Here is a 27,826-nt window from a genome sequence, read left to right on the forward strand (position 1 = left end):
TTTTTTTAACAAGAGCACTGCATTACACAGACTAGTGAACTTCGTGTCGGAAAAAACTGCGCGTAGTATTTTTTCGGTACTGTTTTTGCTCTAATTTTTTAATCGTTTATCGAAACGAGGCTTCTAATATACCGTTGAAAAGCTACGGATTAGGCGCAACTTCATCATGTTGAACACTTTTCGAGATTCCTCACAGTTTAAGAGCAGTTTTGAAAATGGTGCGGCCCACAACGAGTGGCAGCGAGCGTTTTTTCGCATTTTTTTCTAAACCGCTCGTCGGAATGAAGCAAATGATACACCGTTGGATAGATATCGTCGAGGTGCATCTTTTTCATATCTATGTCTTTCTCTAATTCGTTACGGTTTAAGAGCAGTTTCAAATTTACTAAATCGCGGAATTCTGTTTTTCAAAAAAATTCAAATTTTCGGTACTGTTTTCGCTCTAGTTTTTTAACCGTTTGTCGAAACGAGGCGTGTAATATGTCGTCGGAAATCTATGGACAAGGCACAACTTTCATATGTAGAAATGGTTTTGAGATTCTTTACGGTTTTTAGTTAATTTCGAAAATCGTGCGGCTGATGACGAGAGGCAGCGGCCGTTTTTCGCGGAATTTTTACAAACCGCTGGTCGGAATGATTCAAACAATACGCCATTGGAAAGATATCGACGAGCCGCAACTTTTTCATGTAGAACACTCTCTCTAATTCTTTACGGTTTAAGAGGAATTTCGATTTTACCGAAATGCGGACACTCTGTTTTTCGCGACACCTAAATCGACGTGGGTACTTCATCCGACTGAAAACCGCACTGCTTTGGACGAAAAAGCCGCACTACATCAGACGGGTAAGAGAACTGCATGGTTTCTTTTATTCAAACGTAATTTTTTCAAGGACGAGAAAGTAGAGTGCACTTCACATCGGGTGTAAATGAACCACAACACTATCAAGAAGTGAACCGCATTACTTATTTGTGGTACGTAAATTTTCCTAAACGAGGTGGAGTGTACTTCATGTCGAGTGTTGATGAACCGCAAGACTATGAAAAGTGAACCTCCAGACTACCGTAAACGGGCCGTACTGCATCAGACAAAAAACCGCACTTCATTGGACAGACAAGTGCACTGCATGATTTTCTTTTTTGTGGGACGTAAATTGTCCCAGACGAGGTGGAGTGCACTCCTTCATACTAAAAACCGCACTTCATCAAAACGGACAAGTGTACTGCATAATTTCCTTTGTCGGACGTAAATTTTTCCCAAGCGAGAATGTGGAGTGCGATTCATGTCGGGCCTAAGTGAACCGCAACACTATCAAGAAGTGAACCGCATTATTTATTTTTTTGTCCCCGTAACAATTTTTTGTACTACACCACTTTTTGTTTCAAAAAATAGTTTGATTTTAGTAGTTTTTCTTTAAAATGAATTGCATTTTTAGAGGGGATGTGAACTTCTCAAGAGTTTTTATTATCCTGTTTTTCTTCACCAAGTAAACCACATGAGGGTTTACATCAAACTGCATCTATCTTTTAACATTATTGACAAATAGGTCGCTGGATTTTAGTCAACAGGTCTCAAAACTAAAATACAAATACAATCGGTTCCTTTTTCTTTTGCACAACTGCTCACAGTAAGTGTACTGCTTTCTGGAGTAAACGATGGTCGTGTGCTACCACTGTTTTGGACTAAAGTGCTGCACCATTTGTCGTTGTTGAGAAGAAACAAAATAATTTTGCTAGTACTACACCACTTTTTGCTAGTGCACTGCATGACTAAGTAGAAAACTAACGACGATTTTGCGAGTACTGCACCACTTTTACGAGTGCACCGCATGACTAAGTATAAAACTAACGACCAGACAGCCTCACGCAATTTTTCTGAAAATGAAAAAACAATCAACTTCACAACAGCCACCGGCAACACACGCGTCGCGAACCGTATACACACACGCGTTGTACTGCATGGATGTGCCAGCGGACTTCATGGAGGGAGGCTCGCTGTCCAAACTGTATGATCAGGGAAACATAAAAAATGCAATGCTGCATCAAACCGCACTCTACCACTTTCTTCCTGCAAGAACAAGTAAATTGAACCTCATGAGCAAACAATAGTGGGCTACATTTACACTTGATAAGAAAAACACCAAAACAACGATCTGCTCCAGGACCATAGTGCACCCAGTTTCTCCCAGGAGCGAGCCTTCCTCCATGCAGTTTCTCCCAGTAGTCTGCACGCCAAGATGTGGTTTCTCGTCAGAGGACATGAGGGGGAGATGCAGAAGCAATGAGAAGATGCAAGTCACAAACGAACCGCGTGCCGAGCTCATCCCTGGTGCATGAATGGCCGATGGATCCGGCGCCTGGCGTGGCAGCACGCGAGGCATCCGGTGGAGGAGATTGGCCGGGAGGAGGGAAGGGCGATTTTCGGCGAGGTCGGTGGCTTCTTGACCCCTGAAACCTCCCTGGATCCTACACCCCATCACGTCGCGGTGGTTGAAGGCGTGGCCAAATCAGGCGGTGGGCAGACCATATCCATCCAGACGTGGCTTGGGGGGAGGATGGCTGGGAGAAACGGTGGCGCCGCCGCCTGCGCACGACGCCGTGAGTGGAGGAGGGAGGGGGTCCGCCCGCCGGCGCGTGGTGATAGAGCTCGTCGGATCCGCCGCGAGGGAGATGAGGATGTGGGTTGGCTCGTCGGATCTGCCGCGGGCAATAGGGGGGCGCTAGCGCCTGCCTCCTGGCCGGCCTCCTCTCGGTGGCAAGCGTGGGAGTTGCTCGACGGGGCCTCCCTGCCGGAGAGGGAGAGGACAACCCGGGCCTCGGCGGCGCGGTATAGAGGCACCGGTGTGGACCTCGCCGGATCAGGCGCCAGGCTGCGCGAGCGGACGGCTTCCACGCCGAGGGGTCGGTGGCGGCCGGATCCGTGGTTTGTTGCCGCGTCAATGGCGCGGGAGAAAGAAGAGGGTGGCAGCCGGCGTAGAAGGTGGTGTTGTCGGGCGCGGCCGGAGGAGGTGGTGGGCGACGCGGCCAGAGGAGGTGGTGGGCGGCGCAGCCGGAGAAGGTGGGGATGGAAGTGGGGCGGGGCGTGGGGAGGTGGTTGTCTGGGAAGGGGAGCAGAGAGTTTGGAGGTCATGGGGAGAGTGAGCGGCGTAATTCTCTTTTTGCCCGGTGCAGCTCGGTCTTTTCCTTTTGCAGGGTTAATTGATAGCTACCGGGTACCGTTATCAGAATAAGTGAAAGTATTATTAGAATAAGGTCTTAAGGGATGTTATCATATATATATATATATATATATATATATTCATGAAACACAAAGTGTGAGAGATTACAACTACAGGCGTCGGAAGCTCCTCTCCCGAGTGGCACGGGAGGCGCGAATGCAGGGCTGCATGGGGGATGGCTGGGAGGCTCTCTGGTTGTCCGATCTAAGATCTGGCAGCTCATATCGACGATTGAGGTTGTAGCACTGGTTGGATGGAGGTGGTGGTTGGCTATTGCCAAGTGGCGGTGGTTGGGAGCAGAAATTCAAGGGATTTATCCCCTAGATGATAGGGTTTCATTTTTGGAAGTAGGAGACTATCCATATATAGGCAGGGGATTAGAAGGGCTTTGGGCTAGAATTTAGAGAGGTTTTAGATAGGGTTGGAGAGGAGAGAACAAAGGAAGCCAATAGGTAGTTTTTATCTACAAAATCATTTATTAATTAAACCGACTATAGTACCTCACATAATTAATAGTTAGGGCACCACACGAACTTCGATTCGGACGAAATTTAAAACATAACCACACTAGAAAATTTTGAGACCACACAAATCATCCCAAATTGATCAGAGACCGTTGAAAATTTATTTAGAAAATATCTCCACTTACTAAATAAACGGAGGGTCCGCATAACAGGTGATACCAAGGCTTCTGTAAACATTGCGAAAAAAATTGGGTACCTCCCAAATCTCACAACGAGGTCGTGTCCAACGGTTCGGGGTGAGTCTCAAATCGCAACACGAAAATGGGTTTACTTATTCATTGTTTAAAAAATGGCAAAAATAAAATAGTCAAGTTAATTATTTAATTAATGAAAACATTTTTTACTTTTGGGGAAAACTCCAGGATGTCAACCCCATCTCCTGAAAATATTAGATCGCACCTCGTGTCACTCTTGGTGACTCGGGCATTGCCTATGGGCTGACGTCACTAGAGCCCTCTCCAACATGTATCCTCCCCTCATTGCTGCATGTGTGCCATTGGGCAAATCCCTTGCAATGCTTGGCGCCAGGGTGACGCATTGTAATTGATCTCGGTGGCGACCACCATGGTTGCATGTTGGGAGGAGACAACAAGTCTGGTGGGCCTGCGCGGTGTGGAGATGGGAGGCGCGGAGGAGGCTTTGTCGGATGCGGCAGGCCTATGTGCAGCTTCTCATCAGGAGGTATGATGGTGGGCGTGCTCGGGGGCGGGCAAAATGCTCTGGTCGGGGGTGATTTGTCGGTTGTGTGCAGCAGTGGTTGCGCTTACCGCGGGGGTGAGTCGGCAATGGTGATTTTTCTTTCGTGCTCCAGTTTTGGCCATGTCGTCCCCTGGACCGAAGGGCCTGGGTAGGGCTCTATCCAGCATGGTGGTAGTCGATGGTGGTGTGTTCTCCCGTCAGTGTTGGTCCTTGTGGTGACCATGCCGCCGCGGATTGTAGTGGCCACTGATAGGTCTTCATGAGGGTTTCTTCCTCCAAATCTGGTAGTTGACTTCGGTGGAGAGATGCAAAATATGGATGACGACCTAACGGAAATGAACGGTTGTGAAGTGGCGGCAATTACAAATCACATGTAGCTGTTGGGATCTAGAAAAAATGGTGGCGATAACACATGAGTGGCATCCACGATAGTGCTACTCGAGCACCGGGTCTCGACAGGGTGAAAACCTAAGTCTGACCCGAGTTGGTTATACCTAACAATGACAATTTTTTAAGTCATTGTCTTGTTGAAAACATTGCTCAAATATAATGGGTTTGGTTCTTCACGGAGAGAGCCTAGATTCTGGCCTTGGGTGGTTGAATCGGGTGACCTCGATGCTAAGCGCCGCTACGTGTTGTTGAAGAACCTCGTCGTCCATGTAGTGTCAAGAAATAAGTGCTGCACATATGATCATTGTCGTATAATTTTCCTCGCCTACAAATAACTTTGATCTTATATAATTTTGCTTTGTTTTCTTTTTCTTTTTCCTCGCCTACCCATAACTTTAATCTTACATAATTTTGCTATTTGTTAGTGTGTTCTTGTGCATGTGTTGGTATTGGTTGTGTGCATCCTAGTCCAGGTGTATGTCAATTGTGTTTGTATCCCTTTGATGCTCCATTTTAAGCTAATAAAAATCCACTCTTTGTTGAAAAAAGTTACTCCCTCCGTTTCAAAATAGATGACCCAACTTTACAGGAGTACGTAAAAATGTCACCAACCACACATTAGAAAGGAAAGGATATTTCTCTAAACATCACACAGAGGTGCCTGCAAACCAAAAAAAAAAAAAAAACTGTACAGCACCGTAAGTCTGGAGTATCAACTTCCCATTAATTTAGCTACCCTAGGTCCAGCAACTGAGCAAAGAAACCCTTTGTAATGCCAAGCAACAGAGGGCGGGAACTGAAGCAAACCAAGCTAACAATATGGCCAAGAAGAAAGAAAGAAAGAAACCAATCAACCTAACATTCTGCAAATATCCTAGGATGTTCGGCCTGTGCACCGACAGATTTTCCTGCAAAGCAGTGGTGCAAGACCGCATGGGAACAGGGCTACAGCTGCTGCTCCTTTGGCAAACGAACATTACCAGTAGATCCTACAATATGCTCGGCACATGCGAGGAGAGTTTTTCCTGCAATTCCCTGATCTGAGAGCAGAGTTCGACCTTCTGCTCCTTGTAGCTGTGAAGCAAGAAGTCTTTCCCTCCGATAACTTCCTTCAGCTCACCCACCTCCCTCTTGAGCATCTCCATCCTCTCCAACTCTTCTTTCTTCTTCCCAATACCAATAAAATGCAGCTCAGGGTCATTGACGCTGCGCATGGCCATTGGTGGCATCTGACTGCCAGTGTCCAACATGCAACAGCTTATCGTGAGAGAGTGCTTCGCCAACACAATGGTCCGTGATGATCTTCCTCAGATGCTGGATCTCCCGCTCAGATTCAAATAAATCTCGGTTAGCAGACTCCAGCTGAGACTGCAAATTGGACGACTGTGTCTCCTGGATGACAAGAGAGTTCTTAAGGTCAGCAATCTGAGCTTGAATCTCCATGATCATCTCATCACGGCTCTTCAGGTGCTGCCTCAGCTTCTGTATGACCTCTCTCTTGCTATAAATGTCAGATCCTGACTCTGAAACACGTGGAGAGCCAGAACTGTTTGAGTACTGAAATGGTTTGCGAGGATCTTCAAGGCGGTCAGGTGATGATATCCACATGACGCCGCTGTTGTCCTTGCTTGATTCTTGCACTGGTATCTTCACAAGTGGAAGTGAGGGTTCGGCTGATTTCGATGAAGGACTTGCAGGTGGATGCTTGACTTCCACTCCACCATCTGAATGCCCTGCATATTACAATCAGCATTTAATATTTTCCACGTTTTGGAAAAGCTGTTACACCACGAAGAAAGGGTTGGGTTTCAAACGCCAAATTAAGGTGCCAAACTGTAATGATACAATGTGACCAAGGTACTTTAATTCAATATAATTGAACAAACAACCAAGTAGGAAGATGACATCTCTGTGTCTCTAAATGCTGAACTCATGTCCGAAATTGCAAATAACATAAATACAATAATGTAATCATCCTGACTAATTTTGCAGATCCCGGTGCTCAACAGCCAATAGGGAAGTTGAACCTGTGACAATCATAGGTATTCGAGAGTAAGGAGGAAGAAAGGCCACCACCAAGGTGGGGGCGTGCTGTGCAGGGTTTGGTATGACTGCAAAGCAACACGTGAAAACAAATGGACTACTGTCGATAGGGACCTGCCTGGCAGCCACACAGCTGGCGGAGAGGCTCCGAGAGTGTCCAGTATCCACCGGGATTGAGGCTTTATCTTGATACAATACTCATATGACATACCCAAGTACCCAACTCCACTAAATGTCTGTCGTTTGCAAGACAATGTACTGAGCATGAACAACAAACGAAGTGTTAAGCTTCATGTACTAGTCAACACAACCAAAAGTCCAAACTTATAAAAACGGCTAGCCAATCCACATATACACTTCAGCACCCCTTTTCATGTGTGGCACGTGTCGAATTTCGGTTTCCGGCAAAACCCTTGAGGTCCGAACACTGGGGTGTGCACGAAGATCTCTCCTCCCCCTTGCACTCTTCCTCACCGCGATCTCAAGCCTCAGCGCATCGAACTCGCAGAACAAAGGGACAAGATTTATACTGGTTCGGGCCACCGATGTGGTATAATACCCTACTCCAGTGTGGTATGGTGGATTGCCTTTTGGACTGAGGATGAACAGTTATAAGGGAAGAACAGCCTCCTGAGGAGAGGTGCTCTTGTGCTTGGTGAGTTTGTGTGGATGAGGATGATCTGAATGGCCTCGGATCCGTTGCCTCCTACTGTGGTGGCTGGCCCTATTTATAAAGGCCCTGATCCTCTTCCCAAATGTTGGTGGAAAGGGATGCCAAAACGGCCAAATTTGAAGGGAGACAACTAGTACAAATTATCCTGACTAAAGGTGGTCTTCGCCTGCCAAAGGCTCTGGTGGTGACGCTGTCCTGGGCTCCACGGTGACCTCCGTCCTGCCGTCCTGCTGGTCTTGGTCTCGTTGCACTGATATAAAAAACTTTGTCTGATGCCTCGGGACTCCTCGCCTGCGTTTGCCTTTTTAGCACCAAAGAGGAAACGAGGACACTGTGTGCGCTGGCACCCGCCTGGCGCCCGCCTGGCCCCGGTCGTCATGGCTTGCGTCACAGGAACCTCGCGAGGTGCCCCTTGCCTTGATCTCTTCGCCCCTCGCGAGCCAGCATGGTGAGGCCGCCCCCGAGGCGGTCTTGCGTCGTCCGCCTCGCGAGGCTCGGCCCCTCGCGAGGATCTTGAGTGTTTGCTGGTGAAGATGGGCCGTACGGGGCCGCTGGCGGAGCCACGCCGTGGGCCACAGGCAGGCAAGTCTGGGGACCCCGTTCCCAGGACGCCGACAGTAGCCCCCGGGCCCAAGGCGCGCTCGGACTTGGCCAAGGGGCAAGTGCGGAGCGCCGCGGGCCCCAACAGCCTGCGGTCTCAGTTGACGCGTGGCGATTAATGGGACGTGGGCGTCTCCGCTTCCCCACGCTGTCTCGGCAACTGCCCGACTTGACGAGTCCCTGCTGCATGCAGAGAAAAATCATCATTACCTGTGATCGTGGGGATCGCCGGTTGGCCTTCTCCCGCTATAAATGAGGAAGGGGCGGAGCCCCCGTCGCTCACCCCTTCCTGCTCCGCTCGCTTCTTCTCCCTTGCTTCATCGCTAGCAGCGACACTCATGGCTCCTGCAAAGAGGTTCTCGACCGCAGAAAAGGGGAAGGCCCGACAGGAGGGGCCAGGCTCACCGCCGCCTAAGAGGGGGCGCGGCCGTCCCCGCAAGCACACCGCGGCCCCCGCTATGGCCCCTCGCAGCCGCGGCGGCGCCTCTTCGCGCGGTGGGAGTCGCCCAGGTCGTGGCAGCCCCGTCGATGAAGGGAGGCGCGCCATGATCGCGCGGCCTCCCCGGCCGTGCTTCCACTCGACGGAGGTGCTGCCGGAGTTCGTCGTGTGGTCAGAGAACCCGGCTGGCACCTGGCTTCAGCTTCCACGCTTCTTTGTCGCTGAGCTGCCAGCCACGGGTCCAGGCGGTCTCTGACTGCAGGCGGACGGCTGCTACAGCAAGGCTTCATGGGTCGCGGTCGAGGTCTCCGTTGCGGGCAACGCAGCCCTGGCCCGCGGCTGGCAGACGTTTGCTCGTGCGCGCGGCCTGGGCCGGCGGTGCACCCTCCACTTCAAGTACGATGGCAACGCGACCCTCTACGTGAGGGTGTTCGGTGAATATGGTCGCCGCGTCGGGTGCTGCCCTGAGGACAACGACGGCGGTGAGGTGCTCAGCCTCGGCAACGGCCGCGACGAGGGTGAAGGCGGGCTTGTCCTTGGCGCCGGCCATGGCTCGTCCAGCTACGACGGCTCTTCTTCCGGCGACAACTCCAGCAGCGGCAGCTACGACCAGCCGTCGCGCCTGTTTCAAGGGTGGCAGCGGGTCGTCTCGTCGTCGCGCTCCAGTGAAGCGCGAGGAGGGGAATGGCTGAGCCCAGAAGAGCGCCATGGGCCCATCCTTGCGAACTGTTGCGGGGGCACGCACCACTTTTGTTTCGTTCTTCCTTTTCTTCCTGCATTAAGAGAAAGACAAGTATGGGGCCCCGCAAGGGCGTGCAACGAACCATGATTTTCAAGTTGCTATGCTATGTTTATCGTTCCTATGTCGCGTTGCAGTATCGGCGTTTTATGTAGGCGCGTAGAAATAACTTAGCTTGGCCCGCTCAAAGTAGTTTCCGCCTCGTGAGGCGCGCACTTTCCAGTGCCTGGCGAGGCCTCCTTGGCTCGGGAGGCGTCTAGGAACTGCAAAAATTCGTTAGGAAACTATTATTCTTCCAAGCCCTGGTCGCAGGCGCAGCCAGCCACGACCCAGCGCTTCGCATCACGGTACCCGAGGGGCACGGATTGAGAGAGCTGCGCCAGCTTGCGAGCTCGAGCGAGGGTGCCTCGCGAAGAACAGGAAAAACGCTCATGAGGGCACCTGTCCAGCCCCCTCGCAAGGCATGCGAGGGAGAGCACGGGTCAAAACAAGGAACCGAGGACAGAAACGGAGGCAAAAAGCATGGAACCAAGCCGGCAAGTTACACCAGAAAGCAAATTTTCATTAAAGTGGGGCAAGCCAACTACAGAAAGCAAATGAAAAGCTGCGTCCGGCACCTAGTCTAGTCTTCTCACCAGCGCGGAGCTAAGTGCTGCCACTAGGACGCGGGAGGGAGCCCCCGAGGCCCGAGGGCGGCACTTCTGAGACTCCGAGGCGTGTACAGCCCCACTTATTATTACGTGAGTGTCACGAGCGGAGACCTTCACAGGCGTCGGGCCTTGCTTCATGGGTAGAAATTCCGGAGGTGCTGGATGTTCCAGGCGTTCTGGATGGGGACCCCATCCTGCGTCTCCAGGCGCCAGGCTTGGAGACGTGGTCGACCTTAAACGGGCCCTCCCACATGGGTGAAAGCTTATACAGCCCTTCCCTGAAGAGCACCTGCCTTAGGACGATGTCACCCACCTCGAGCGTCCTGGAGCGGACGCTGCGACAATGATACCGCCACAGCGCCTGCTAGTATCTTGCCGCTCGAAGCGTGGCTTCGCGGCGGCGTTCCTCCCCCAGCACGAGGTCCATCCCCCACATGGCGTCCTGTTGCGCCTCATCAAACGCCAGGACCCGCGCGGAGCGATGCTTGACCTCGTGAGAGAGAACCGCTTCTGCTCCGTAGACGAGGAAGAACGGGGTCTCGCCTGTTGGCTTGGTGGCGGTGGTGCGGATGGATCACAGCACAGACTGGAGCTAATCGTGCCAGCCCCTGCCGCAAGCCTCGAGCTTCTTCCTGAAGGTCCTGGTCTTGAGGCCTCTCAGGACCTTCGCGTTGGCGCGTTCGTCCTGACCATTGCTCCTGGGGTGTGCCACCAAAGCATAGCAGATCTGCGTTCCAAGGTTAGCACAATATGTCTTGAAGAGATTGCTAATGAACTGCGAGCCGTTGTCGGTGATGATGCGATTAGGGACCCCGAACCGGCTCACGAGACCCTTGATGAACTTGACCGCAGATCCGGTCGGGATGGTGCAGACAGCTTTTATCTCCGCCCATTTGGTGAACTTGTCGATGGCAACGTAGAGGTAGCGGTAGCCCCCAGGCGCTCGAGGGAACGGGCCTAAAATATCAAGCCCCGGACTGCAAATGGCCACGAGAGCGGGATGGTCTGGAGGTCCTAAGCTGGCTGATGGATCTGCTTGGCGTGGAATTACCAGGCCTCGCAGGACTTCACCAGCTCAGTCGCGTCGTTGAGCGACGTAAGCCAGTAGAACCTGCTACGGAATGCCTTGCCGACGAGGGTTCGTGGCGACGAGTGGTGCCCGCAGTCTTCGCCGTGTATGTCAGCTAGCAACTCGTTCCCCTGTTCCCTGAAGATACAACGCAAGGAAACGTCATTCGGCCACTTCCTGTATAACTCACCGTCCTGGATGTAGTACGTAGTGGCCTGTCGGGTTACGCGCTCCGCATCCTCCTCTTTCTCCGGCAGCGTGTAACACCCTCGATGCGGCTATATCTCCCACGTGTCGAAGCACGACTTAGAGGCATAACCGCATTTGAAAGCAATGTCGCAAGTGAGGTAATCTTCACACAACCCATGTAATACATAAGGAAAAGAGATACATGGTTGGCTTACAATCGCCACTTCACACAATACATGAATAAAGCATTACATCATCCAAATACAATCAAGGCCCGACTACGGAGCCAAAATAAAAGAAGAACCCCAAATGCGACAAGGTCCCCGATCGACCCCAAATGGGCTCCACTACTGACCAACTAGAACGAAGCAACACAAAGGATAAGATCTTCATCGAGCTCCTCCTGAGCTTGGTTGCGTCAACTGCACGGACTCATCGGCACTTGCAAGCTGGGTTTGGAAGAATCTGTGAGTCACGAGGACTCAGCAATCTCGCACCCTCGCGATCAAGACTATTTAAGCTTATGGGTAAGGTAAAGGTAAGAGGTGGAGCTGCAGCAAGCGACTAGCATATATGGTGGCTAACATACGCAAATAAGAGCGAGAAGAGAAGGCAAAGCACGGTCGATAAAAGTATGGTCAAGAAGTGATCCTAAAACAACCTACGTCAAGCATAACTCCAACCTACGTCAAGCATAACTCCAACACCGTGTTCACTTCCCGGACTCCGCCGGAAAGAGACCATCACGGTAACACACGCGGTTGATGTATTTTAATTAAGGTCAACTTCAGGTTTTCTACAACCGGACATTAACAAATTCCCATCTGCCCATAATCGCGGGCACGGCTTTCGAAAGTTCAAATCCCTGCAGGGGTGTCCCAACTTAGCCCATCACAAGCTCTCACGGTCAACGAAGGAACAGACCTCCTCCCGAGACATTCCGATCAGACTCGGTATCCCGGTTCTACAAGACATTTCGACAGGGTAAAACTAAACCAGCAACACCGCCCGAATGTGCCGACAAATCCTGATAGGAGCTGCACATATCTTTCTCAGGGCACACTCAGATTGTCCTAGGTACGGGTAGGCCAGCCCAGAGTTGCCCCTGGTGGTCACCGGCAGCTGACAGGTTGGACCAACACTCAGAGGAGCACTGGCCCGGGGGGGTAAAATAATGATGACCCTCAGGAGCGCGACTCCCAAGGGAAAAGAAAAGGCTAGGTGGCAAATGGTAAAACCAATGTTGGGCATTGCTGGAGGAGTTTTACTCAAGGCGAACTGTCAAGGGGTTCCCATAATAGCCCAACCGCGTAAGGAACGCAAAATCCGGGAACATAACACCGATATGACGGAAACTAGGGTGGCAAGAGTGGAACAAAACACCAGGCATAAGGCCGAGCCTTCCACCCTTTATCAAATATATAGATGCATTAATTAAAATAAGATATATTGTGATATCCCAACAAGTAAACATGTTCCAACAAGGAACAACATCTCCATGTTCCAACAAGGAACAAACTTCAATCTTCACCTGCAACTAACAACGCTATAAGAGGGGCTGAGCAAAGCGGTAACATAGCCAAACAACGGTTTGCTAGGACAAGGTGGGTTAGAGGCTTGGTTCAACAATATAGGAGGCATGATAATCAAGTGGTAGGTATCGCAGCATAGGCATAGCAAAAGAGCGAGCAACTAAGCAAGCAAAGATAGAAGTGATTTTGAGGGTATGGTCATCTTGCCTGAAAACCCGCAAGGAAAAAGAATGAGTCCATGAAAAAGACAAACGGACGTAGACGAACGGGTCCTCACAAACGCGACGTAACCGGAACCAACCCGAAGAAGCAAACACCGAAAAGAAGCACACAACATAGTAAACAACCAACACATGAATATGGTATGATATGCGAGATGCGGTATGCGATGCATATGCATGATTTGCAAGGGAATGCATGAATCTGGCCTCAACTTGAAAATCCAAGTATGCCACTGAAAAGATGAGATGAAATCGTTTGAAAACGATATAAAGATCACCGGAATCGGAGTTACGGTTTGAAAATGGCAAGCAATTCAAATATGGCACCGGTCTGCGATTTACAGCAAGTAGCCATCTAAATGCAATGAGATGAACATGCTACAGCACCCAAACATGGCAACAAAATACATGACAGGGATGCATTCATGATGCTTAACAAAAGTCTAGCACTGAGCTACGGCCAATTCATCCATTAACAGGTTCAAACAAGCATGGCAAAAAATGCATATGATAAACAGATCTCAGACTTAGTAAAATTAACACTTGTCTGAAATTCCAGATCAGATAGCACTCTTCGGAGCAACAAAACTATATACTACAGGACCTGAACATGACAAAGTAAAGCATGGCATGGAGCTACTCAAAGAGCTTAACAAAAGTACCTTAGTGACCTTGAGCCAAAAGGGATCAGAAAATACAATTGCAAGCATATGAACATGGCAAAAACATAATCAGTTCTCAGACTTAGTGAAAACTGGAGCATGCTGAAACAGATATCAAGTAGGCATGTTAACGAGCTCGATGCACTCACTACAGAGTAAGGCATGACAATCTAAGCATACACCCATCAAGAATACACAAAATGCAAGCTAGACCTGGCAAGAACAATAGCATAGTATGCACGGATCAACTACAACATTCTCGGCAAAATCGTTAACAAATAGACAATCTGCTCAGATTCACGAAATAGTAAAAGTAGAGCTCGATTGACTCAAGCTAGGGTGCTCCATAAATGCAAATAAAGACATGGATGGATAGAGCACTACAAGATTAACAAAACATCCTTACTGATCATCCTCAAAAGAGACACGGATCGCTAGAAAACAACATGAACATATGACATAATGAGATAAACAGCTCAAGGACTTAGTGGAAATGCTAAATCCCTGAAATCAGCATTACCAAGTGCCTCACTTTGGAAGCTTGTGCTAGACACCACACACATCACAAAAATACATGGGTTGCACATCTGGAAAGTTGGCAAAACCTTTAACAAAACATATGTAGAGCTCATGGGCATATCATGCACACAATAATCATGGCAAAAATGACAAATATCTAAATGGAGTAGCAAATCTGACAATTATCTCAAGTAGCTCTCTTCTAACAGCATTTCGGGCATCAAAATAAACTCAAATGAAAATGATGCAATGGAATGAAATGATGTACTCTCTGAGACGAATTTTTTGATATGCTATATGCATGAATCAGAGCTACGGATGCGGAGTTACGGCACGATGAACATGGCCATATGAAACGTGGAAATTTCGGGGACTTAGGAAAAAGTCAACCTTTCTCAGATCTCAGATCTAGGGTTCGTGCACACGCGAACCGAGGCACTCCGGCGAGCTTGATGCAACTCCGGCGAGGGGGAGGCCTCCGGCGAGGAAGGCCACGGAGGGGTCGGCGAGGAGCGGATCCGGCGATGGCTGGTGGCCGCGGTCCTCGGGCGGCGCGGCAACCGAGGCAGCGGTGGTGGCCGGTGGCGCGGTGGCGCGGTCCGGCGAGGCTCGCCCGGCGACGAGGTGACGGGCCGGTCACCGGTGGGAGGCGCACGGCGGCGTGGCGCCCCGGCGCGGAGGCGGCGCCTCGGGCATGGCGGCGGGGATGACAGGCACGGGGCGGCGGCGGTTGGGTCCCGCGGTCCCGCGATGGGCCTGGCGGGCCGCGGCGATGGGGAGGAGAGAGAAGGGCGGCGATGGACAGGTGGCAGCGCGCGATTAGGCGCGGGACGAGGCGGACATGTCCGGGCGAGAGGGTGGACGTGTCCGTCAGCGGGAGGAGGAAGAAGATAGGGTTGGACCGCGAAATGATCCGAAATTTCGGGGAGGGGTGCTCTTTTATAGGTAGAGGAAGCTAGGAGAGTCCAAATGAGGTGCGGTTTTCGGCCACGCGATCGTGATCGAACGACCGAGATGATGGAGGGGAGATAGGTGGGTTTTGGGCCACTTTGGAAGGGTGTTGGGCTGCAACACACACGAGGCCTTTTCGGTCTCTCGGTTAACCGTTGGAGTATCAAACGAAATCCAAATGGTACGAAACTTGACAGGCGGTCTACCGGTAGTAAACCAAGGCCGCTTGGCAAGTCTCGGTCCAATCCGAAAATGTTTAACCCCCACACATGAAAGAAAGGTAGAAATGACCATCGAAGGAGAACGGAGCGCCGGAATGCAAAACGGACAACGGGGAAAAGGTTCGGATGCATGAGACGAACATGTATGCAAATGAAATGCACATGATAACATGATATGCAATGCATGACACGCAAGCAATGACAAGGCACAACAACGAATAACTGGAGTACACCTGGCACATCGGTCTCAGGGCGTTACACAGCGTCCCTTACATCAGGTATTCCTTGAACTCCTTGGTCCAGCACCTCTCCTGAGGCTCGAGCGCCAAGAGTAGGCGCGCTCCCGAGGGGCCGCAAGCGGGGCTCCCGAGGCAGCGCCGGCCTCGAAAGCGGAGGTGTTGCCGACGGCTTGAAGAGCCGCTCTTCGAAGACACCAGGCTCTTGGGGTAGTCGCTTGAATGCTCTTTTGGCGATGTCGTTGGCCTCCTTGTTGGTGTCACGGGGCACATGCTGCAATTCTAGACCTAGGAACTGCTTCTCCATTTTGCGTACGTCCGCGAGGTATGGCCCCATGTGCTCGTCCCTTGGCTCGTACACCTTATTGGAGAAGTTGACGAGGAGCTGCGAGTCACCCCTGATGGTGAGGCGCTTCACCCTAGGGCCACCGCAGCCTTAAGGCCAGCTATGAGGCCTTCGTACTCCGTGATGTAGTTAGAGACCTTCTCGTCCTGCTGGAAGCAGAGTTGCACGGCATAATAGAGCTTGTCCTGAGTGGGCGAGATGAGCACCGTTCCAGCCCCCGCGCCCTGGCGTGCAAACGCGCTATTGAAATACATAACCCAGCCGTCGGGCGCTTCACTTCCCGACGAGAGGGATCGGTCCTCGCCTACTTCAAGCCCCGAGGCATTCGTCCATTCTGCCACGAAATCGGCGAGCACGGCTCCCTTGATGACCCTGGTTGTGCTGAACTCCAGCTGGAATGCCTGCAACTCGATGTTCCATTCGGCGACCCTTCCAGCAGCGTTGGGGCTCCTGAGTACCCTCTCCAGCGGGTAAGCCGAGACGACCTTGATTGGATGACCTTGAAAGTAGTGTCGTAGCTTACGCGAGGCCACCAAGAATGCGAGCAAGAGCTTCTGAAGCATGAGATACCATGCCCTTGCGTCCCGCAGTACCGTGCTGACGAAATACACTGGGTGCTCGACGTGGGCGGGCGCGCCGACGGGGCCTACGTCTGTCGGAGGTTGAGGCGCCTCCGAAAGCGGTGGGACCCCCGAAGCCCGGTCGCTCATTGGGGCCTCTGCAGGCCCAAGGACGTTGTCTTGCTGGGCTTGGTCATCCGTTGGCGTTGCTGCAGCCCTTGCGGTGCCCTCCGGGTCTTGTGTCGCTCCGGTTGGGGGCGTAGCTCGGCGCGACGTATCCTTGGCCTGGCTCTCATCCCTATCCGCCACCAAAACTGCGCTGGCGGAGTAAGAAGTGGCGACAAGGTAGAGCACCAGGGGCTCGAGAGGGCGGGGCGCCACCATCACCGAAAGGCTGGTCAGGTATCTTTTGAGGTCTTGAAACGCTTGGTCAGCCTCCGGGGTCCACTCAAATGGGCCCTTCTTCATCAGCTTGAAGAATGGTAGGGCGCGCTCTTCCAGCTTGAAGATGAAGCGCCCTAGCGAAGTCACGCAGTCGTCAAGCTTCTGCATCTCCTTGAGGGTTTGCGGTGGGTTCATGTCTTCGATTGCCTTGACCTTCTCCGGGTTGGCCTTGATCCCAGCTTGGCGAAAGGGACACCAAACACGCACTTCTCCGGGTTGAGCCGCAAGTCCATCTGATGCAGGCTCGCGAAGGTTTCCTCCAGGTCCTGAATCAAAGTTCTCGCCTCCCGAAACATTACCACAATATCGTCGACGTATGCTTCAGCGTTCCTCCCGAGCTGCTGACCCAGGGTGATGTGCATCAGTCGTTGGAAGGTCGCGCCTGCATTGCGCAACCCGAACGGCATACAAGTGTAGCAGTACACCCCACACGGGGTTAAGAAGACCGTCTTCTCCACATCCTCTACCGCCATCTTAATCTGATGATAGCCCGAGAACGCATCCAGGAAGCATAGCAGGTTGCATTCGGAGTCAACGATCTGGATGCGTTCCCAAGATCGTTGACTCCACCAACGAATGACACCTTGAGGGTCTTGGTGAGGCCGGCGCCGTCGTCAATGAGGGTCTTGGTGACAGCTATGCTGCAGATGGTGGGAGTGAGAACGGATCTTGGGGACAGGCCTTGTTGAGGTTGGTGAAATAGACACACATGCGTTCCTTCCCACCTTTCTTTGGCACGACGACGGGGTTCGCCAGCCACTCGGAGTACCGAACCTCGCGAATGACACCCGCCGTCTCCAGCTTGCGGGTATCCTGAATGATAAAGGACTGCTTCTCCATGGATTGTCGCCGCGCTTTCTGCTTCACAGGGCGCACATTGGGGCACACCCTCAAGTGATGCTCGATCACCCCTCTTGGGACCCCTACCAGTTGTTTGGGTTCCCATGCGAACACTTGTTTGCGCGCAAGAACTTCACCAATGCCTTCTCTCGATCCGGGTCGAGGTTGGCATCTATGGTGAAGGCGGCTCCAGAGGACCCATCTTCCTTGACCGGCACTTGCTTGGTTTCTGCCCGATCTTGAGTGAACAACTGCTTCTTCTTAGCTGGTGCTGCCTCCTTGACTCCGGAGGTGACCTCATCGGCCGGTCATGCTGCCACGGCGGTTTTGAGGGCAGGCCTGAGCGCTACCAGAGCTTTCTTGGTATCTCCGACCACGGTGAAAACGTCCTTGCTCCCAAGCATCTTCATGAGGTTGTAGGCCGGATGGGTTGTCGCCATAAACTGAGCCAGTGTCGGGTACCCGAGGATGGCGTTGTACGAGAGGCCAATACGGGCGATGTCGAAGTCGATCAGCTCAGTGCGATAGTTGTCGCGGGTGCCGAAGGTCACGGGAAGACGGATATGCCCCAGGGGGCTAGCGGAGCCGCCGACGACCCCGAAGAAGGGCTTGCTAGGGCGGACCGCTCGAGCGACACGTGAAGGAGGCTAAAAGCCTCCACAGGGAGCACATTGAGGCCGGCGCCGTCGTCAATGAGGGTCTTGGTGACAGCTATGCTGCAGATGGTGGGCGTGCAAAGCATTGGGAGCATGTCCGAGCCGACGGTGGTGACTGGGTGATCCCCCGAGTCGAAGGTCAGGTCGGCCTTGGGCGCCGCCCAACCCGGGGGAGCTCCCTGTCGCGCTGAAGCGGCGTCGATCTGGCGAAGAAACGGTTTGGTGTGACGGCCCAAGGACAGCGCTTGCAAGCCGCCTAGGAGGGCCGCGACAGCGAGGGGCGCCGATGCCGTGAAACACGCAGCGAAGAGGCTGCGCAGCTCCTCCCAAGATGCCTCCGTAGATTTTAGGAGGTTGAGCAGTCAGGCGCGCGGTGCACCGTTGAGGGCCATGGGAAGCCAGTTGGCCATGACCTTGTTGCCGCCCCCAGCCTGGACGGCCTCTTCATGCGCCAGCAGGAAGGCCGACGGGTCCGCCGCGCCGTCGTAACGCGGCAGCATCTCTAGCTTGAATTTGGATGGCTACTGCACCCGCTGCAAGGCGGGGGCTAAGGCTCGGAGCCCCCTGGCCCCACCATGGGCATCCGTCATCGCAGCCGAAAGAGCAACGCCGGCCATAGGGGCAAGGCGCGGTGATGGCGGAGCGTGGATCAACGGAAGGAAGGCTTCGACGTACCTCTACCTGGCGCGCCAAATGTCGAATTTCGGGTTCCGGCAAAACTCTTGAGGTTCGAACACTGGGGTGCGCACGAAGATCTCTCCTCCCCCTTGCACTCTCCCTCACCGCGATCTCAAGGTTCAGCGCGTCGAACTCGCAGAACAAAGGGACACAAGATTTATACTGGTCGGGGCCAACGATGTGGTGTAATACCCTACTCCAGTGTGGTGTGGTGGATTGCCTCTTGGGCTAAGGATGAACAGTTACAAGGGAAGAACAGCCTCCTGAAAAGAGATGCTTTTGTGCTTGGTGAGTTCGTGTGGATGAGGATGATCTGAATGGCCTTGGATCCGTTGCCTCCAACTGTGGTGGCTAGCCCTAATTATAGAGGCCCTGATCCTCTTCCCAAATGCTGGTGGGAAGGGATGCCACAACAGCCAAATTTGAAGGGAGACAACTAGTACAAGTTATCCTGACTAAAGGTGGTCTTCGTCTGCCAAAGGCTCTGGTGGTGACGTCGTCCTAGGCTCCACGGTGGCCTCCGTCCTGCCGTTCTGCTGGTCTTGGTCTCGTTGCGCTGATATGAAAATCTTTGCCTGATGCTTCGGGACTCCTCACCTGCGCTTACCTCTTTAGTACCAAAAAGAAAATGAGGACATTGTGCGCGCTGACGCCCGCCTGACGCCCACGTCACAGGAAACTCGCGAGGTGCCCTTTGCCTTGATCTCTCTGTCCCTCGCGAGCCAGTCTGATGAGGCCGTCTCTGAGGAGGTCTTGCGTCGTCCGCCTCGCGAGGCTGGGCCCCTCGCGAGGGTCTTGAGTGTTTGCTGATGAAGATGGGCCGCACGGCGCCGCTGGCGGAGCCACGCCGTGGGCCGCAGACAGGCATGTCTGGGGACCCCCGTTACCAGGACACCGACAGCGCAGAAAATCAACAAGTGAATAGACTCAAAGGTAAGACTCAAGAGGCCTATACATGGACGCAGAGGGGGGGGGCAGCAACAATTTTTGGATAAATTGCGATAGCCAGGATTTGAACTCCGGTCCTTAGACCCTGATACCATGTTAAGCTTCATGCATTAGCCAATGCAACTAAAAGTCCAAACTATGAAAAGGGCTACGCAATCCACATATACACTTCAACACCACCTCTCATATGTGACACGGGTAAGTCAGCACTTGAATAGACTCAGGTATGGCTCAAGAGGCCTATACGTGGACACGGAGGGGAGCAGCAGCAATTTTTGGACAAATTGCAAAAGCCAGGACTTGAACTAAGACCTTAGGCTCTAATACCATGTGTCCACGTATAGGCCTCTTGAGCCATACCTTCAAGTCTAGACTTCCCACATCACACGTGAGAGGGGGTGTTGAAGTATACATGTGGAATACCTGACCCTTTCCATCAGTTCAAACTTTTGGTTGCATTGTGATAGGAGTTGGGTTCCTACTGGGTCGGTTGTAGGGGTGGAAGGAGGCTTGGCGTGGAGGAAGGCGAGGTCGCCGGCGCTGGGGCGCCATCGCGCGCGAGAGAGAGGGCGCAGGAGGCGGCAGCTAGAGTTATGTCTCCCGACTCCCTTCAGGAAGCCGAGTAAATATGATTGCTTCTGCTTAACTTCAAACGAGTCCTTACATGAGTTTATATAATCTCCAAATACGATAATTGAGCTAAGCCCCTAATAACGATAAGATAACTGGGCTGAGCTGTAGTATATGCCGGCCATAACACATTGGCTAGTGCATGAACCTTAAAACAGAGGGTGCAGGTTTATGATAACTTGTCGGTAACATTCCACCATGTGGCCAGTACGGAAGGACAAATCCAGCGAGTTGTATGACACAAGAATGCCCTAGAGTCTGTCCAAACCGCTCAAGTTGCATTTCTGGAAAATAAATCAAATATCCTTAGATTTGTAGGTTGTACTAGCCAAGGAGAACTTGTTTGGCTGGCTAGTGGTTACAGCAGAATGATTTTGCTCGAAGTGATTTACTAGCCAAATAGAACTTGTTTGGCTGGTTAGTTGTTACAACAGAATGATTTTGTTAAGTAGCAACCTGAACTCTGACCTGGGGACTATTCCTATCGTTTCTGGATATGTAGATTTCCGTACACTGTTGAACCTAAGGTGCTAACTCTTGACAGATTTAAAAGCCATATGTTCATAGGAAAAATGTCCGTGCCATCTCACCGTTGCTCCCTGTATTGTGTTTAACAAATTTAGTGATCAAATTGTGCATATCATCACCAATTAAGTTAGAACTCTGTCACACTTGATACGATCTAACAAACTCAACTGAGCTTTCGGGTTGTATTTCTATCTTTAACAGGTAACTGACCAAAAATTATATGGTTACCATGCGGAAATGCTAATAACAATCCGAGACTATAAGGTAGAACTTTGTTTGCGCACATGACAAAACCACAAATGTATAGAAATTGCCAGGCATATAACTACACTTTTTCCAGATAAGACAAAGCAACTACTCCCTCCGTCCCAAAATTCTTGTCTTAAATTTGTTTAGATACGGATGTATCTAACACTAAAACGTAACTCGATACATTCATATTTAGACAAATCTAAGAAAAGAAATTTGGGACGGAGGGAGTACAATATAGTGCCAGATCTTTGTGCCGCTACGTCACACTTTGATACCAAACTAGAGTTCCGAAATTTCCATATTTTTATGTATATATATTATTATGCAAATGTGTGTAAGTTATCATCTCCGAATGGACATGAAACTGATAGAGACCAAGATCATGATCAATGCAAGGCAAAGATGACGACTTGATCATAACTAAGCCTTTTGGTAAACCAATATGCTCTTGCCCTATTTGATGTCCTTTAGTACAGAGACTCGCAGATATAAACAAACAACTAAAACCTTGAATTTACAATTTGACTAAAAGGTCGGTGGAAAATGAGAAGCAGGCAACAGAATATACAAAGTTATAGAAGAAGTACCTGAAATACAATAGTAGCAGCTAGTTTGGCCACAAAACCTACATACGTTTGAGTGCAATTCACATCCTCCGGACCTACTTTCGGCTGCAGTTTTGCATAGTAAGCATACAGCATATAAAGAGTATGAAAGGGGATAAAGGTAACAACTGAAAATGGGAGTGTTAGACCTTTGGAAAAGCTATTCTGCTGCTTCGTATCAAACATTTGCTTTAATTTGCATCCAAGTTTGACGGAGAGAGTGCTTAGCAAAACTCCTCCGGCAACAAGAATCCAGTTTGGTCCTCCTCCTTCGAGATGATCTACTCTTCCTGCCTTCTGTATGCCCCTATTCGTCTTAGACTTCATCCTAACTCCTAAGATAGCCAGTTTATTCAGCCAAATGTATAAATGCAGTAGCTTGACACATGTATGACAATGTTTTCAGCACCACGGCTCCCATATCGGTACAGACAAGAGAATATCTAACCTACCAAAACATGCAGCATATGGGTCTCCACGGTAGTTTATTTCTCAACAACAATAACCTTCTGTTTTAAAAAAGTTAGTATAACATATGGCCTCAATGAATAAGCAGATACAATACGGAAATTTGGCGTTGGCAGAACAACCAGTGAAAGCTAAAAATGCATCACTACCTCACTTCTCAAGTGCATGTCACCATGGGATCCACTCAGTGAACCTTTGGCAGCCTAAAATGACCAATACATCGAAGGGCTGATAAGTATGTCATTAGATTTTTCTTGCATTTTATGCACCTTTTGTTATCTTTTATGACATATTATGGTTGGAAACTGCAGTCAGTTTTGCATTAGAGGTCGAAGAGACATAACAAGATCTCATCACTTGAGACACGATCACCTCCCACAGGTTGATGCTCTTTCCTTCAGTTACGAGTATACGACCTAGGCCTGCTGTTTTGTCTCGCGTCACCTAGCCGGCTGTGTCCTTCAGAGGTTTTTATTTTTCCTATTTTGGTCCGCCTATGTTGTCTCAACATAGCCGGTCCCAAGCCCGGGTAAAGGAGGAGGGTTGTGATAGGCTTGGCGAGCCAACGTAAAAACTCAGCCACTCTTATGGAGATGAAACCCAAAAGATTTTCGTTGGGGCGTGACCCTCTCAGCGACGCGCTACATCGGAACCCGGGTGTGGTGGAAAATGGGCAAGGGCCGGGCCGTCACCCCCAAGGTGGCGCGCTGTATCTTGATCCGGATACGGTGGCAAGTGAGCGAGGATCGGGTCGTCGCATCCTTAGTGGCGCGCTACATCGGCGCCCGGATGTAGTGGAAAATGGGCAAGGGTCTTCGCATTTGACTCGACGAGTGCGAAGGGTAAGGAAGCTAGCCGAGCCTAGGAGGATTCGCTTAGGTAGCTGGAACGTAGGGTCTCTGAGAGGGAAGCTTCAGGAGCTAGTTGATGCAGCGATGAGGAGAGGTGTTGATATCCTTTGCGTCCAAGAAACCAAATGGAGAGGACAGAAGGCGAAGGAGGTGGAGGATACCGGCTTCAAGCTGTGGTACACAGGGACGGCTGCAAACAGAAATGGCGTAGGAATCTTGATCAACAAGAGCCTCAAGTATGGAGTGGTAACGTCAAGAGATGTGGGGACCGGATTATCCTGGTCAAGCTGGTAGTTGAGGACTTGGTTCTCAATGTTATCAGCGCGTATGCCCCGCAAGTAGGCCACAATGAGAACACCAAGAGGGAGTTCTGGGAAGGCCTGGAAGACATGGTTAGGAGTGTACCGATTGGTGTGAAGCTCTTCATAGGAGGAGACCTCAATGGCCACGTGGGTACATCTAACACAGGTTTTGAAGGGGCGCACGGGGGCTTTGGCTATGGCATCAGGAATCAAGAAGGAGAAGATGTCTTAAGCTTTGCTCTAGCCTACAACATGATTGTAGCTAACACCCTCTTTAGAAAGAGAGAATCACATCTGGTGACTTTTAGTAGTGGCCAACACTCTAGCCAGATTGATTTCATCCTCTCGATAAGAGAAGATAGGCGTGCGTGCCTAGACTGTAAGGTGATACCTGAAGAGAGTGTTGTACCCCAGCATAAGCTGGTGGTTGCTGACTTCCGCTTTCGGATTCGTGTCCAGCAGGATAAGCGTGCCAAAGTCGCTAGAACGAAGTGGTGGAAGCTCAAGGGGGAGGTAGCTCTAGCGTTCAAGGAGAGGGTCATTAAGGAGGGCCCTTGGGAGGAAGGAGGAGATGCGAACAATGTGTGGACAAAGATGGCGACTTGCATTCGTAAGGTGGCCTCGGAGGAGCTTGGAGTGTCCAGGGGAAGGAGAAGCGAAGATAAGGATACCTGGTGGTGGAATGATGATGTCCAGAAGGCGATTAAAGAGAAGAAAGATTGCTTCAAACGCCTATACCTGGATAGGAGTGCAGACAACATAGAGAAGTACAAGATGACGAAGAAGGCCGCAAAGCGAGCTGTTGGTGAAGCAAGGGGTCGGGCATATGAGGACCTCTACCAACGGTTAGGCACGAAGGAAGGTGAAAGGGACATCTATAAGATGGCCAAGATCCGAGAGAGGAAGACGAGGGATATTGTCCAAGTCAAATGCATCAAGGACGGAGCAAGCCAACTCTTGGTGAAGGACGAGGAGATTAAGCATAGATGGCGGGAGTACTTCGACAAGCTGTTCAATGGGGAGAATGAGAGTTCTACCATTGAACTGGACGACTCCTTTGATGAGACCAGCATGCGTTTTGTGCGGCGAATCCAGGAGTCTGAGGTCAAGGAGGCTTTAAAAAGGATGAAAGGAGGCAAGGCGATGGGCCCTGATTGTATCCCCATTGAGGTGTGGAAAGGTCTCGGGGACATAGCGATAGTATGGCTAACCAAGCTTTTCAACCTCATTTTTCGGACAAACAAGATGCCAGAAGAATGGAGACGGAGTATATTAGTACCAATCTTCAAGAACAAGGGGGATGTTCAGAGTTGTACTAATTACCGTGGAATTAAGCTGATGAGCCATACAATGAAGCTATGGGAGAGAGTCATTGAGCACCGCTTAAGAAGAATGACAGGCGTGACCAAAAATCAGTTTGGTTTCATGCCTGGGAGGTCGACCATGGAAGCCATTTTCTTGGTACGACAACTTATGGAGAGATATAGGGAGCAAAAGAAGGACTTGCATATGGTGTTCATTGACTTGGAGAAGGCCTATGATAAGATACCGCGGAATGTCATGTGGTGGGCCTTGGAGAAACACAAAGTCCCAGCAAAGTACATTACCCTCATCAAGGACATGTACGATAATGTTGTGACAAGTGTTCGAACAAGTGATGTCGACACTGATGACTTCTCGATTAAGATAGGACTACATCAGGGGTCAGCTTTGAGCCCTTATCTTTTTGCATTGGTGATGGATGAGGTCACAAGGGATATACAAGGAGATATCCCATGGTGTATGCTCTTTGCGGATGATGTGGTGCTAGTTGACGATAGTCGGACGGGGGTAAATAGGAAGTTAGAGTTATGGAGACAAACCTTGGAATCGAAAGGGTTTAGGCTTAGTAGAACTAAAACCGAGTACATGATGTGCGGTTTCAGTACTACTAGGTGTGAGGAGGAGGTTAGCCTTGATGGCCAGGTGGTACCTCAGAAGGACACCTTTCGGTATTTAGGGTCAATGCTGCAGATGTGATGAAGATGGGGGTATTGATGAAGATGTGAACCATCGAATCAAAGCCGGATGGATGAAGTGGCGCCAAGCTTCTGGCATTCTCTGTGACAAGAGAGTGCCACAAAAGCTAAAAGGCAAGTTCTACAGGACGGCGGTTCGACCCGCAATGTTGTATGGCGCTGAGTGTTGGCCGACTAAAAGACGACATGTTCAACAGTTAGGTGTGGCGGAGATGCGTATGTTGAGATGGATGTGTGGCCACACGAGGAAGGATCGAGTCCGGAATGATGATATACAAGATAGAGTTGGGGTAGCACCAATTGAAGAGAAGCTTGTCCAACATCGTCTGAGATGGTTTGGGCATATTCAGCGCAGGCCTCCAGAAGCTCCGGTGCATAGTGGACGGCTAAAGCGTGCGGAGAATGTCAAGAGAGGGCGGGGTAGACCGAATTTGACATGGGAGGAGTCCGTTAAGAGAGACCTGAAGGATTGGAGTATCACCAAAGAGCTAGCTATGGACAGGGGTGCGTGGAAGCTTGCTATCCATGTGCCAGAGCCATGAGTTGGTTGCGAGATCTTATGGGTTTCACCTCTAGCCTACCCCAACTTGTTTGGGACTAAAGGCTTTGTTGTTGTTGTTGTTGTTGGTTCTTGTTGTTCTTGTCTTTCTTTGGCCTTGGGCTTCCCTGTACATAACATATTATTTCCCCTTATTGTATGGCAGAGCTCTTGCCTTTCACGGAAAAAATAAATTTTGGAACAAATGAAGCAACTCCATACGAGATTAGTTTTTTTCACATAACATATACTCCCTCCGTCCCAAAATAAGTGTCTCAACTTTATACTAACTTTGGTATAAAATTGTACTAAAGTTAAGACACTTATTTTGGGACGGAGGGAGTAGGAAATAGAGGACATAACAATACGGTATTACAGTATTCAATCCTTGGTATAGCTATTGAGCATGGGATCTTATTGAGGGACTGTTCAACATCAATAACCATGATAGGTGTTAACTACACTTAACACAAAGGAATCACCTAAACGGCTAAACTGTTATCTTTTGGGTCCTATTCCAGGAACCATAAGCACGTAGCAATGCAGGATTCCGGTTTCAGTAGAATATAAGCATTCACATTGGAGAACTTTGTTCATACAGCCCACCTGTCTAGTTCCTCGTCTCCAAGCCTCAAACCTACCACGGAAGTAAGTGGTAGGCTTGTGTTGGCTGGTGCCGTAGCCAGTCAATTTGAGATGTTCTGCCGTAGCTTATTGGTGTCATGCCAGCGACGAGCGGCAACGACGAACAATCATGACAAGGAGAGAAGGGAGGAAACCGCAATGCCACGAGATGGCGGTTAAGAGGCAGGTTCTGCCTTGGAAGAACAGACCGATTCCTATAGGATTTATCTCCGTTCTCTGGAAGGGAATTTGATAAAATGCCAGATTGCAGAATGCCACTTGCGAAGACAAACTATATACTGTAACAGATAAATGACACATTGTACTTTGCGACTTTGCTAACATATTATATCTGCGTATTTTTATACTTTTTGGCTTAACGGTAAGTAATCACCAAGGAAAATGAACATACTGTACCCTTTTGGCATTTCATCAAAGTGATGACTCCTACCTGGTCGACTCACGCTAGACCTCACGCAAAGCCCAACAGACGCCGGCGGCCACGCCTCCCTCGCCCGCTCCGCCAGTTAACCCTAGCGGCAAGAGAGTTGCGGCAGGCGAACTCGGCGGCGGCTCGGCAGGCTTCACGGCGGAGTGCGGCAGGAACAGGGCGAGCCCCCCGGCGGTAGGTGCAAGGCGGGCGAGGAATGAATCGATGGAAAACTGATGCAGAAAGTAGGAGGGGGGGCAATTGGGTGACAAATTAATGGAGAAACTCACCGGTACGAGCTGCGCCAAGACGGAGCACCGCCGTCGGTCGCGTTGTCCAGTCGCGGCAAAAGTTAGGGCGGTCCGGAACGAGGAAGGCCGGCGGACGAGAGGCCAGGAGGAGGGCAGAGAGCCGGCCGGCGTGAGCCGCCGTAGTCGCCGGGCTCCCGTGGGGCTTGGTAGTCCTGGGTGCGGTCGGGCTCCCGTCGCGGACGCAGGGCAGGCAGAGTAGGAGAGTTTGTTTATTTCGAGTAAAT

The 27,826-nt window shown here is 50.8% G+C and overlaps 1 long non-coding RNA gene and 1 pseudogene across 1 annotated transcript; both read right to left on the reverse strand.

The window, feature by feature from the left end:
- Positions 1-1,530: 1,530 nt before the first annotated feature.
- On the reverse strand, positions 1,531-3,152 carry LOC125517492. Its single transcript, XR_007287624.1, has 2 exons — positions 2,307-3,152; positions 1,531-2,223 (listed from the first exon to the last, which is right to left on the reverse strand). It is a non-coding gene; the product is annotated as an uncharacterized LOC125517492 (long non-coding RNA).
- A 2,273-nt stretch (positions 3,153-5,425) lies between these two features.
- On the reverse strand, positions 5,426-27,826 carry LOC125513459 (annotated as a pseudogene).

The sequence above is a fragment of the Triticum urartu genome, chromosome 6, assembly GCF_003073215.2.
Source record: "Triticum urartu cultivar G1812 chromosome 6, Tu2.1, whole genome shotgun sequence".
In the NCBI taxonomy this organism is placed as follows: domain Eukaryota; kingdom Viridiplantae; phylum Streptophyta; class Magnoliopsida; order Poales; family Poaceae; genus Triticum; species Triticum urartu.